This window comes from Chenopodium album, chromosome 14 (genome assembly GCF_948465745.1).
Source record: "Chenopodium album chromosome 14, dcCheAlbu1.1, whole genome shotgun sequence".
Taxonomy (NCBI): domain Eukaryota; kingdom Viridiplantae; phylum Streptophyta; class Magnoliopsida; order Caryophyllales; family Amaranthaceae; genus Chenopodium; species Chenopodium album.
Window position 1 is genome coordinate 2169663 of NC_137847.1, and position 14203 is coordinate 2183865.

The following is a 14203-nucleotide window of genomic DNA, read 5'->3' on the forward strand; positions in this document are numbered from 1 at the left end:
ATAAAGACACTAACATATATAATCTTTTATTATACTTTCTTATAATTTTATACATATAATTATTTTTTATTATCTTGAATATAATCTTTTATTATACTTTCTTATAATTTTATACATTTAATTATTTTTTATTATCTTGAATATAATATTTGATCTTGATATTCTTGACATTTTTTTATTTTAATAAAGTCATATTTTTTTAAAAAAAATATGGGGTTGTTCAGGTTTATTAAAATACTAGTTTTGTGCCCGTGCGATGCCTGGATTGTTTATCCTCTTCTACAAAAAAAAAAGAATAAATAAATAAATAATTAAATCCTATGTGTCATACTAATATCCAATTGTCGCTTACATGCATGGTGTGACACTTGGCGAACAATAGAAACATCAAATGTCACTATCTCGTGGTCTGGCTAAAAGTCTAGCTTTATATATTAGTTACTAATACGTGCCCCGGGCGTTGCCCCAATACCCATTTTAGAGAGTGTACTTATTTGTGGCATGTTTGATAAGAATATTAATTGTATCATTGAAGTTAGTATGTAGTACCTTTTATAAAAGGAAAAAAAATTATTAAAACGCTTTTTAAGTGAAGATATTAAAATAAATGCAATGTAGGAACTTTTATTTAAAGGAAAATTGTGGAACTTATGCTAGCGTGTTTTCTGTGCGCTACAACATCGAAAGGTTACTGGTAGAAAAATGGAGTAACTTGTATTAATTGAAAAGGGAAACCATTATAATACTTTTTGAGTAACCTTGAAATAACAAAGTACCCCCTAAAACACTGAAAACATAACCCTATATTATAAACTAAGTAAGCTCTATATCCATAATGGAGTAACCATTATAACACTAACCGAGTAATTTCATAAAATGGCCAGTTAAAAAACAGTAAACTTATGAAGGGCTATATTATTTTCAAAAATAAATAAATGCCTATAATTTTAAGATTGAAGTTTTCAAGAGTTGGGATAATACGAAATTAAAAAATAAAACGTGCAATTATAATATAAATTCATTCCAATAATGTGTTACAAAAATTAGTGTGTATATTTGTAATATTAAGTAAAGTGGGTAGTTCCCTCAAAAATTTAAAAAGTAAAGTGGGTAGTTTATATATTTACAATCGAATATGAAGAATACATGATTCAAAAGCTTTGATGGTAAGTCAAAGATAGACTAAAAAAAAAAATTAATAATACATGGCCATATTTAATTGTGTGGTTATTCGTATAGGAGTAAAATCCAATTGTTAATTGGATATTCATATTCCTATAGGAGCTGGCAACATGTTTACAGAGAAGGCGCAAAGAAATTGCAGCTGAGGTTGATGCTTATCAACCTAGAAGCTCAGTTCAGTCCATTCAATTTTGACAATTATACATATTGTTGGTCCGTTGGAATTCAAGTTATTTAACCATATAATCAATCAATCATCAATCATCAATCATCAATAAACCTATACTAAAGGTGAAACCAGAAATGACACTTGTCATTTCCTGGTTAAAAAATTTTCCGCCTTTGTTTTCCTTTCCTTTTTAGTATTTTGACAACATATTTTATCGAATTATATTCAATTAAATATACTAGGAAACTTTTTTTTTTTGAAAGAATATACTAGGATACTTTTACTTACAAAAATACTAACATTATTTTAATATATTCTTTTTCAAAATTATTATAATATTATCAATATCAATTTTTTTTCTCCAACTTTTGTCATTTGATAATAAAATTTATTTTAATTAAAAGAGAAAAATCATTTTGGTAGCATACTTTGTATTAATTTTAAAATTATACGTAACATTTACAAGAACAAAATAAGTTTGTTATAGTATACTTCGTACACAGCATATATTGGAAATTATTTAGTCATTCTAAACATTTATGTGATTATTTAAAAAATAAAAACCCCTACTACTCAATAAAGATATATTTAAAAAGTTGATTATTGAATACTAATTATCCTAAAGTAAAATGAACTCAACTAAATTTTCATATTATGTCGATCAAAATGTGTCAACAATTTAAGGACAAATGTATATGAGTTCGTGTATGGGTACTAACCTAAGCTAATATTTTAATTTTCTCATATAAAACCTTATAGCTTCTAAGTTTCTATTACTATATTTATTTATTTATACAATCCAATTCAACAACCTTTACGTATTTAGTGTTGGTATAAACTAATTAATATTCAAGTTATTTTGTTACAAATAATTTTTTTGGATAAATTATCGTTGAATTAACACCATTATTTATTATTTATCTGTTATAAAATTTAATTATGATCGTGCATGGCACAGGACTTAACCTAGTATTATACTAGTAGAAGAGGTAATCAGAATATAAGAAAAAAGGGGTAAGAAGAGTGATCGAGGGAAAATGATTAAAGTGACTTGAGCATCAAAGTGCTTATTATTTAAATTAACAAACAATTGTGAAAAAATTATGATGCTCCCTGACTAGTGCTGCTCTAATACAATTTTGGTATTGTGAAGGCATACACAATGTACCCTCTCCTGACTCGTGCTGCTCTACAGTCTACACCCAAGTATCTCTTGTTACCAATCCTTTAAAACTCCGAGGGCTTCATCCACATTCCTTGATGACTGAACCACATTCTTCTAAAGGTATCTGAAGAATACCACTAAACACTACATTTTCAGTCAACGCAACTGTCAAACATACATCCAGACAAAGGTGGCTATCTACTGGCACAACCACCTTATCTCTTGACAGTGACAAATAACCTCCCTCCAACAACTTCTTAGGCTTTTCTTGTGACGCGTAGAACAAAGTTGATCTATAAAACAGTTTATGATACTTACGATCAGAAGCAAATTTGCTGCTGTAAGCGCGTACATGACCATAAATTGCACAACCACCAACACCATCACCATCACCATCACCATGTAGTCTGTCCACAAGGCGGATTTTCACAGCAGCTTGAACAGCATCTGTATAGAAGATTGAATGCACAATAGCATGCCCATCTTGGCCTTTAACAATAGTGGAAGTAGGTTTATCGCAACACTCCTCATGAGATAAAAACGAGTACAAAACAGCCCCATGACATAAGTAAACATTACGACGCTTGTCCTTGAGGTCGAGGAATAAAGTCCAAGAATAGTTATCACACCTTACACAATTTGGAGGACCAACCAAATGCAGTTGTTGGGTTTCATTTGGAAATATTATAGAGTTTTCATTATCTGAAGGTTTGAACATATCAATACCACCTTCGACATCAATTTTAAGATGTTTAATAATTTTTTATTTTTATTTTTTATTTTTTGAATGGGGAGGTTGATTTCATTAAATAATAATAGTCATTCGGCACTTACAATCATCTTTTAAAAGATCAAAAATCTCAATATAAGAATTAAACACCCCTAAACTACTGTTCAATATTTAATATAACAAATTGTTCAAAAAATGTCATTTTTCTATTTATGTAAAAAAAGAAAAATCAAACTTTTAAATATATTTAAAGTTATTATTATGAAAGTTAAAATAGAAAAATTAAAAAAATACAAGGTACAATAAAATTGCTTACATGATCAAAGAAAAGAAATATATATATATTAAAACCCAATTAAAAGTTAATTAATTTTGACTTCAATTCACCGTAGAAACAAAAGGTACTACCAAATGTTTCAAAAAAAAAAAAAAAAAGAAAAGAAAAAACAATACAGTAGCTAAAATAAAAGAAAATCAAAACAAATTAATTCTAATCATTTTTTGCAAGTGCGAGCTAGGCAGTGCGGAAATCAGATGCTCTTTATTTACACAGTTACACACCCAATCCATCCCTCACTCTTTTTGTTTTTTTGTGATTATGTTCATTGTAGATGTGATTTTTGTAATGAAAAATTACTCGTATTAATTAGTTGGTGGAATAATCGGATTAGCTTAGTTTTACAAGTATACATATTCTTTTCTTGTCTTACACGATAGCCTATGTAGCAAATCAGGTGAAATGAAAAGAAACTATTTGGACGCAACAAGACAAAAATCATCAATGCTCCACGAGATTGGAGACAACCAAAACATATGAAGGTGGCAGGTGGGAATGAAATGGTACTCCGTACAGTACTATAGTCTATACCGTTGTCCATAGTACAAAAATTTCACCTCCATATTTTTTCATATTTTTTATACTAATACACAGTTGTCAAAATTTCTACTCCACTTCTTTTAGAGCAACCTTAACTATGGTGTTGTTTGGTTTGCACATACAAAATATAGGAATTGAAAATTACCATGAATTTGGAAATAAGAGGCTTGTTTAGTAGACCATAAAAAGTGAGAATGTGAAAAGTGTAAACTTATGGGAATTTAATTACCAAGACCCTCTTGGTAATTCAAAATTCCCATGATTTGTAAATACCCATATAACAACCAAACAAGTTTAGTTAATTCATAGGAAAATTGATGTAAGATTTTAATTCCCATGAAATACAAATGCCTATAGGAAATTAATTCCTTTGTCAACCAAACAAGCCCTATAATAAATAAAATTATTTGGATTACTATTTAAATAAAATTAAAAATTCTAGTATGGTCACTATCACAATGACCATCACTATACTCAATTTTCATTGGCTGATTTTAGATTTATTTTTTTAGCTTGGTCAAATATTCATTAAGGGTATTTAAGGTATTTTCCTTTTTTTATTTCATTTTCTTATTTTCCATAATTCAATTTATTATTTTCTGAAAATATTATTTTAATTTTCGAATTAATTTTATCTAAATCTAATTTTAATAAAATCTAAAATTAAGATTAAAAAAAAAAATCGAAAATTTGTTCTTCGTCGTTCATCGATGTTCATCAATGTTCTTCCTAGTTCTTCCAAATTTTTCATCAAATAATGAAATCAACCACGAATTTATGTTCCATGTACCTTAATTTCAATCGCGCATCAATGGAAATCCAAAAATAGGCTAGATTTATACAGCCATTGCGCAATTTTCTAGTTCACATAATCGGTTTCTATCATCTTCTCGCAAGGGATTCTTAATCTTTGAATTATAGATTTTAATTGTACAAAGTCAAGCATCGAATGCGAAAATAGCGATTTTATGCATTACGATCTTAAAATTTTAAGTTTTTCGGTAATATATGTTCGTATGAAAATCTGAGAAGAAACGGTATCACATTTTTTCACAACCTTCTTTGATCCGAAAAATCGAAGATCGAAATATAAAACTTGTTTGTGATTAAGGTATTGACCAGAATATAAATATGACATAGCCTTAACTGAATTTTATTAATTATAAAAAGGTAATGACCGTACACTATATTGGACATTTCCAATTAGCATAATAGAATTTAGTTCGATGGAAATTCTCAATACGATGAACCTGGACAATGATTTGAATTAATCAATTATTTGAAATTATGGAATCGATATCTTTTAAGTCTAGAAATTGCATTTTAATATTGGAAATCACTTATTCTAAATAGGATCTTTTCCTAATTTTCTATCTTTTTAAATTTTGAATAGATTATATATTGGAAATCAGAATAGGATGTTTCCCTAATTTATTTCCTTTAAAAGTTAAATGATTTTAAATTTTAAATTATCTTTTAAATTTTAAAAATATTTTACAAACAAAAAAGTTAGGGTTTTTTGCTTCACATGCTTATCATCCCCGCATACTCTTTTCAACCGAATTTGTTTCACAGTTTGCACAATTACCTTCCAAATAGGTAATGACATAAGTATTAGCAGGGTAAAACCGGATATAAGTATATGTAACAGCTTAGTCAATTAATTTTTTAAACTAATCGCTTTAGTATATTTAATACTGCATTGCATTTCCAAACTAAATTTAAAATTTTTTAAATGACCGCCCTTATTTTTCGCTAGTCAGTTACTAAACTTCAATTTATATACTTGTCCAACTCTCACCCTTCTCTATCTTAAAAATTACAAAAAAAATAAAATGGGGGATTCACTAAATTCCGGAGGTTCATCTTCTAGTTTTGGGGGATTCATGGTGAAATGTGGATGTGGTGTTCCCTTTAAGATACGAACTGTGAATAAGCGTAACCACAACAGGGGTAGAAAATTTCGTGGTTGTGGTAAATATCCGGTAAATTTTTTAAATCCTTGTGCTTAATTTGTGACCAAAGGAACAATGCTTTCATATATTTATCATATCAACACTAAAAAATGGCGATACTCACTTTTTAATTGGTCTAATTTCAATAATTAGAAGTTAACGGCATAAATTTTTTTATTAGGGTTCCAATTACCAATTAGTTTTTTTATATGTTATTATTTATTTTTGGAAAACCAATTAGGGTTTTTAAAATACTTGCAAATTGCAGGAGGCTGACTGTGGTTTTTTCAAATGGTTGTATGATGATGTCGGTGGATGCATCGAGTGTGAGATGATGTCAAAGAGGTTGGATGAAATCGAGAAAGAAGTTCAATCTCTAACTACGAAGCTAGACAAATTGAAGGTTAAAAAGTCACAATTTGAGCAGCAAATTGGAGACTTGAAAAGCCAATTATGTCAATCAACTATAGAGAAGAACAAATATATTGCTTACACAACAGTGATTTTGCCAGCGTTACTTATGTCATGGGTTGGGTTTTTTACGTTCAATTATTTTTGAATTTTTTAGTTGGTGCTAAACACAATTGAATAAAATACACAGTAGAATTGAATCACTTATTAATAAAGTTGTTATTGCTAATTATTATTTGTTTAATTGTTTTTATATGATAATTTTTAAATAAAGAAATTAATACATTAAATATAGTAATCAACTTAACAACTGAATATATATATTAAGCAAGAGAAAAAAACTTCAAATGGTCTTGACTAATCCAAGCTAAGTTATCAAAAGTTAATTTAACTAGAAAGTTTTGCCACAATTATAGGGCTTACCTAGAGTACAACAAAAAGTACCTTAAAAACACTGTCGTCTTCATCAACAAAAAAAAAAAAAAAAAAAAAAAACCCATCACTTTTTTGAACGCGTACAACAATTTTACACCAAAAGCAGGATCCCTAACATTGGTTAAAATTCATCATTCCAGAATCATCATCATCATCATCACTAGATGGTTCACCAGATGGTCCATCATCACCAGATGGATCTTCACCACCACCAGCACTTGTTTTTCCACTAGAGGTTGCATCCAAATCATCATCATCACCATCATCTTTATATTCACAACAATTAACAAAATATAACACCAGTCAGTTTTACTCAATTAATAAAGAAAAAAAAACAATAGGTAATTACCATAATTAGAATAAGTGATTTCCAATATTAAAATGCAATTTCTAAACTTAAAATATATCGATTCCATAATTTTTGTTTACTGATTAGTTCGAATAAATGTCTAGGTTCATCGTATTATAAATTTACATCGAAGTAAATTCTGTTATAATAATTGGAAATGTCCAATGTTACGTTTGGTCATTATCTGTTTACAATTATTAAAATTCAATTAAGGCTATGTCATATTCAAATTTGGGTCAATACCTTAATCACAAACAGTGTTTATAATTCGATCTTCGATTTTTTGGATCAAACAAAGTTGTGAGAAAAAATGTGTTACGGTTTCTTCTCAGATTTTCATGACGAACATATATTACCTCAAAACTTAAAAAATTTTTATTTCTTATACCTTGAATCGCTATTTTCGAATCCGATGCTTGACTTGGTACAATTAAAATATGTTATTCAAAGATTAAGAACCCACCCACAGGATGAAAAAACCGATTATATGTACCATAAAGTTGCGCAATGGCTGTATAAAATTGGCCTATTTTTTCGGTCTCCATTGATGCGCGATTGAAATTAAGGTACATTGAACATAAAATCGTGGTTGATTTCATTATTTGATGAAAAATTTGGAAGAACTAGGAAGAACATTGATGAACATCGATGAACGACGAAGAACAAATTTTCGATTTTTTTTTAATCTTAATTTTAGATTTTATTAAAATTAGATTTAGATAAAATTAATTCGAAAATTAAAATAATATTTTCAGAAATTCATTAATTGAATTATGGAAAATAAGAAAATGAATTAAAAAACAGAAAATACCTTGAATACCCTTAAATAAAGTTTGACCAAGCTAAAAAAATAAATCAAAAATCAGCCAATGAGATTTAAGTATACCTATAGTCATATCTAAGATGACCATAGTAGAAACATCCAAATAAAATAGTGTAAAAAAAGTAGGTGATAGTAAATAGTGGGATGAACAAGTATTGTTAAGTATGTATGTATTTTAATTTTAAGTAAAAGATAAATTGAGGTGGGGTAGGTGAATAGTAACATATTTTATTTTGGTTCATGGTTAAAAGGAGAATGTTGGAAATTATTTGTTTTGTTTAAGTATATGAGAGAGAAAGTATTTTTTTGTGAATAGTAACATGAACAATTTTTTTTTTCATGAATAAGGATGCTCTTATAGTCATTATAGACGTGAAAAATAATACTCAGTATCACGTAAATTAAGCTGATGAGATGATAAATATATAATGTTATTTGACCATGCATGTTGAATCTTAGTAATTGTTTACATCTAAATAATGACCAACACAAGTCCTTTATTCAACCGTGCATGTATGATTATATCCAACGGAAAAAATACTGATTAAAATATTACATTTGTTTCTTATTATTTGCAACAATTTGATATAAAGTAGAAAGGAAAAATATTTAATCGTCGTAAATAATATAAAATGGAGGTAGTACATATGATGGTACCTAAAAGTCTACCTAAAAGTCTCGCCAACACCACAAGTCCACAAATTTGTATCTAAAATAAATACTACTATTACTAAGGTGAATACCTTTAAGTGTACCCAAATTCAAGATACATGGAAGTAATTTAATCTTACTCATACCAATTTTTAGCCAAAAATAAAAATCGTTTACGAGTATATCACTATTTTTATGGCTCTCACCATCTCGACATCCGAAAAAAATACAAGTAAAAGAATTTAGTACATCTATATTTTATTCTCTTTGGTTTGTCTCTAACTGGCAACGTACCATCAATTGCTGACGGTCTAAATCTTTATATACACCAATACATCATGCATGTACCATTATATTTATTTATGCACTTAATTAATTATTGTTTGGTAAACTTATGACATGGAATCCTAAATTATAAAAACAATGCAAATTAAAATTTGATTATTTGAAATTGTAATTTTACTTGAATTCATTGGAAAACTAATATCCCAATAAAATTGATCTAAACATATCTTGTACGTACAAAATTGTCCATGGTTATGCTACGTACGTTGTTGTTAAATTATTCGATGTGGCACGAAGCTAAGATTGGATGCGCGATGCTCCTCGGCTTGACGGCTTATGAGTTATGACCTTTATCATCTTCACACACATTTGTTACACTTATTATGTTCTTCAATATGCCACCAAATTTATTTATACACTATAGGATTTACCTAATTAAGTTTCTTGATTATTACTGTATTTGATTAGGAAAATTGTTCTACAAATTATTGTAGTACTTGCATTAATTAAATAGCTAGGACACAATTTCTCGCAAGGACATGCATGACTTTGATCTGAGCAATCCAAAAATTTGGTATTTCCAAGCTACTAGTGTTCATCTGCCGCGGCTTAAGGTGATCGAGGTATATTCTTTTTGTGGCGGATTTGATTTCGATTTGAAACATCTTCTAGACAATGCATCCGTTTTAGAACAACTAACTCTTATTGACTAATTAAGAAGTTAGGATTTGGAAATTTTATCAAGGAAAATAAGTCTATTATTACATCAAAGTCTTGCATGCATCGGAATTTTGCGTGCAGAAATTACGTACATTATTTATGAATATGCAGTTTCCATGGATTTGGTGGTCTCATAATGGTATACTATAGTATGTTGTACATACTGAGTAAATGATAAAACCATGAACTCCGATCGAATTTTTGTTTTACCCTATTTCCGATTTGAGTTGATCTTTAAAGAACAAAAAACTGGAGTGAATAATCTAGCCTAGACATGAAACTTTAGTCCTTAGCCCCTTATAAATGAAAACCCTTGTAAATATTGATGTTAATATCACAAATTTCTATGAAATTAATTTACTAGTTAAGTTTGATTGTAATTGATTTTAATAAATTAAAACTTTAACTTTATTTACTTAATCAAACTCATTTTTTACTGATAAAACTTACTGTTGAGCAATTAGGTTTTGATGATTATAAACTAATGATGATTATCTATCTAACGTGTATGTTAAGTTGTGCATAGAAAGAGCAAGTTATGTTTGGAACAGGATACAAGGAACCTGAGCAATGACAAGTATATATACAAGGAACTTGAGCAATATAGGATAAGCAATAGAGGAACAAGAACAATGATAAGTGTTACGGTTGATAAGCATGATGATGGCTAAGGAACCATGAAGGTAACTATGTAAATAGGTGTTTACATATGTTAGCTTCACGAGGTAAGTATCCTATACATATATATGTCATGTATGTGTAGAAGTCTTTTAATTTAGTTTAGTTTTCTTTACTGTTTTTATAAATGAAAAAACTAACCTTCTGAGTTGCTTTGTTATCCTCAGAAGTTTGCTCAGTTTGTCATCATTAAAAAGGGGCAACTTGTTGACCCTTATGAGGTTTTGATGATGATGTTAAGAATTGAGCAAACTTCCATTTAATAAGGATTTTCTAGTGTTGTGATGTTTGCAAGTTCAGTAGGCGTTGAGGGCTGAAGTAGGAACTGAAACAGAGGAACTTTAGAAGATCCATGAGGATACAAGTAAAGTTAGAAGAAGAGTTCCAGAAATGGAACTTCCCGAAGTTTCTCAACAGGAACTTCAAACGGGTGTAACGACCTGGTTCTGGTGTAATGCTGGGGCAAACCCTAAGATCCAGAATATATCAAGACTACAGGATTCCAGAACAAGAGTTTCAGAGAAGCAACATGAAGACAGAGAAATAGAAGTATATTGCTCTAGGATTCATGTAAGTATGTTGGACATAAAAGTCGGTCTGGAACAAGTCTATATAGAACCTAGGTGAACTCCAAACAGTCAATGAAATTAAAGTAACTGACTTGTCAGGAACTCGGAGACTGTCAGAGTTCAGGAACCTAATAGGAACTTAAGTGTGCACGTTGTTAAAAGTCGGTTTTAATGATATATATATTTACCTTATACGTGCATATCTTTTAGGGATTTGGTTTTACTGAATAAAGATATTTATCTTCTAATAAATCCCTTTTGGAAAAAGATAAATTTTGTTTAAAAAGTATTTTTAAACTAAAAGATAAGATTGGAATTAAATCTGATTTTATGTTAAGTTTATCTTATTATTATTGACAGATTTTATTCTTAACAAAAAGATATATTTTCGGAAAACTTGTTTTTAGAAAATATCTTTTAAACTTATCTTTTCAGAAAATCTATCTTTTTCAAAGATGAAATGAATAATTCGAGTGTACTATAAATATGCTCATATGTATTCATTCAAAGTTGAGGCTGACGAAGTGTAGTGGTCGTGCTTAATGGTTTTATCCTTCACCACGAAGCTAAGTCAGTTCTCCTGGTCAAAGTTCCTATCAGGTTTTGGTTACAGTACGTCCAGTGAGTTCCAGACTGGTCTCGAGTGTCCAACATATTAGTTTTATCTCTTTATTCATAGATATGTATTTAGGGATATTCAATGAGATCTTGTAATGGGAAAAAGGGTTTTGAGTGTTTTGTATTTTGGGGTGAGATTGTGAATTCTCTTAAATTCACACAAGTGATGAGTTTGAATTCTCTAAAATTCGAGTGGTAGTTAGTCACCCCGAGTCTGTCTTGGGTTGCAAGTGGGAAAAAGGAACCTGAGTGTGTCTTAGGTCGAAAAAGGAACCTCTTAGGTCGAGAAAGGAACCTGAGTGTGTCTTGGGTCGAAAAAGGTGCCTGAGTTTGTCTTAGGTCTGATAGGATAGGTTCTTATCAATTAGCAAGTGTCTTAAGAGGAACTTGCGAAGCAAAGGTCTGTGTAATAGGTTGTACTAGGAGAGTTGCCTATTATAGTGGAATTTGTTTATAAGTCCCAATAGGGCCGAGGTTTTACTTCCAGTTAGGCACTGGATGGTTTCCTCGTAAAACTTGCTGTGTGCTTTAAGTTCCTTTACGTTTTAATTGTTTATTTCCGCATAAGTTTCGCGATTGGAACCTACTACCATTCACCCCCCCTCTTGTAGTAGTTCATCTAAACTAACACTTACCACATATTTTTTGTTGATACTACTATAAAGTGAAAACTCTTTAAATTTAAGGAGTACAAAATTTGATTTTCTCCTTTAGCAACAGAGAACTTTTACCATTCAATAATGTAATACATGTATCTTTAATTACGAGTAAGGGCATGTTTACTTTAGCTTAAGTTCAGTTCAGCTCCAATTAGTTCAGTTCAGCTTCAATCAGTTCAGTTCAGTTCAGTTTCAATCAGTACAGTAAATGTGAACAGGCCCTAAGTAAATGTTGATAAATTTTAATTATGAGATATGAGAAAACATAACAAGAATATATATATATATGCTACGGGGTAATGATCCAAACAATAATTGATTCCTTTTTTAGGGGTGATGTTTCTTTGTTTAAAGGCCTAAATCACAAGAAAGGCTAAACTGTAGCTTTTATACGTAGTACATATCCTTTTGTCGTATTACATCCTACGTACCTAAAATTTATGCTTGATATTGATAGTTTTCGGCTTTCTGATCATACGAGGTCTATGGTTGAGGCCCAGGAATATGTTTTACACTAGTAGAAAAATTGAAAAATACAACGCTCATTGGCCACCGGTTTTTGAAAACCCGTGGAAAAAATTAGTGACGGGATGAGGCAAAGAGTTATTGCCACCGGTTCAACCAAACCCGTGGCAAAAATTTGAAAGGCCACCGGTTTTGAACCGGTGGCAATAACTTAGTATATTAAAAAAAAAAAAAAAAAACGGCCCTTTATATACCCAAACCCTACCATTTCTTCTCCCAGCCGTTTCCTCCATCCTCTCTCCTCTCTCCTCTCTCCATCCTCTCTCCTCAACCAAACATCCACCTCTGATCTCCTCCTTCTCTTTCGGCCTCAACTCCAATCCCCTCTCCCCTCTTCTCCTTCATCCTCTCCTCCTTCTCTTTCTCTCTCATCTCTTCCCTCTCCTCCTTCTCTTTCTCCTTCTCTCGATCTCTCTCTCTCCTTCTCTCCCTCTCTGTTCCCTCTCGTCCTCTCTCCTCCGTTCTCCTCCTTCGCCACCATCAACCCACGAAATCACCACCACGCCACCACCACACCAGCAACACCAACATCAACAACACCGACAGATCTACATCATCAACACCACTTTTCGCCTTGATTTGTGCATGTTTATGAGTCTACAGGTAAATGCCTTGATTTTTATGGATTTGATTGTTGTAATATTGTTCGAAATTGATTTTCGAAATTTCTGGGTTTAATTGATTTTCGAAATTTCTGGGTTTAATTGATTTTCGAAAGTTTTGGGGTTAATTGATTTGCCGGGTTTGATTGATTTGGGTTTAATTGTGATTGATTTTCGACAGTTTATAGGTACATGCATGATTTTTGGGTTTTTTTTTCGCAATTTTTTTTTTTTAGTTTTAATAATTTATGATTTATGTGTTTTTTAGGATATTTATCGTTTTTTTTTTTTGGATTTTTTTCTGGGTTTTAAAAAACTGATTAGTGTTCTTTTTTTTTTTTTTAATTCCGAGATTAGTGTTTGTTTTTTTTTCATCAGCTTAATTTAAACTGATTAGTCTTCTGTTTTTTTTTTTAATTCCGAGATTAGTGTTCTTTTTTTTTATTATTCAATTTATATTTTTGTTTTAATTGATGCAGGTATATTGATTTGGATGTGAAAGTGAAGAATCAAGATTTTGATTTAGATGTTGTATGGGGTTTTTGTGATTTTGATGTTGTAATTTTTTATGATTTATATTGTAATTTTTTACTGATTTATTTGATGTAATAATTGTTGGATTATATTGGAAATTTTTTTTTTTAATTAAATGTTGTAATTTTTCGATTAAATTGAATGATATTGTTCGATTTATATTTAGATGCTGTCATTTTTTTTTTATTTATGTTCAGTTATATTTCAAGTAAAAAAAACAAAAAAAATATATATATATATATATGTTCATTGCCACCGGTTAACCG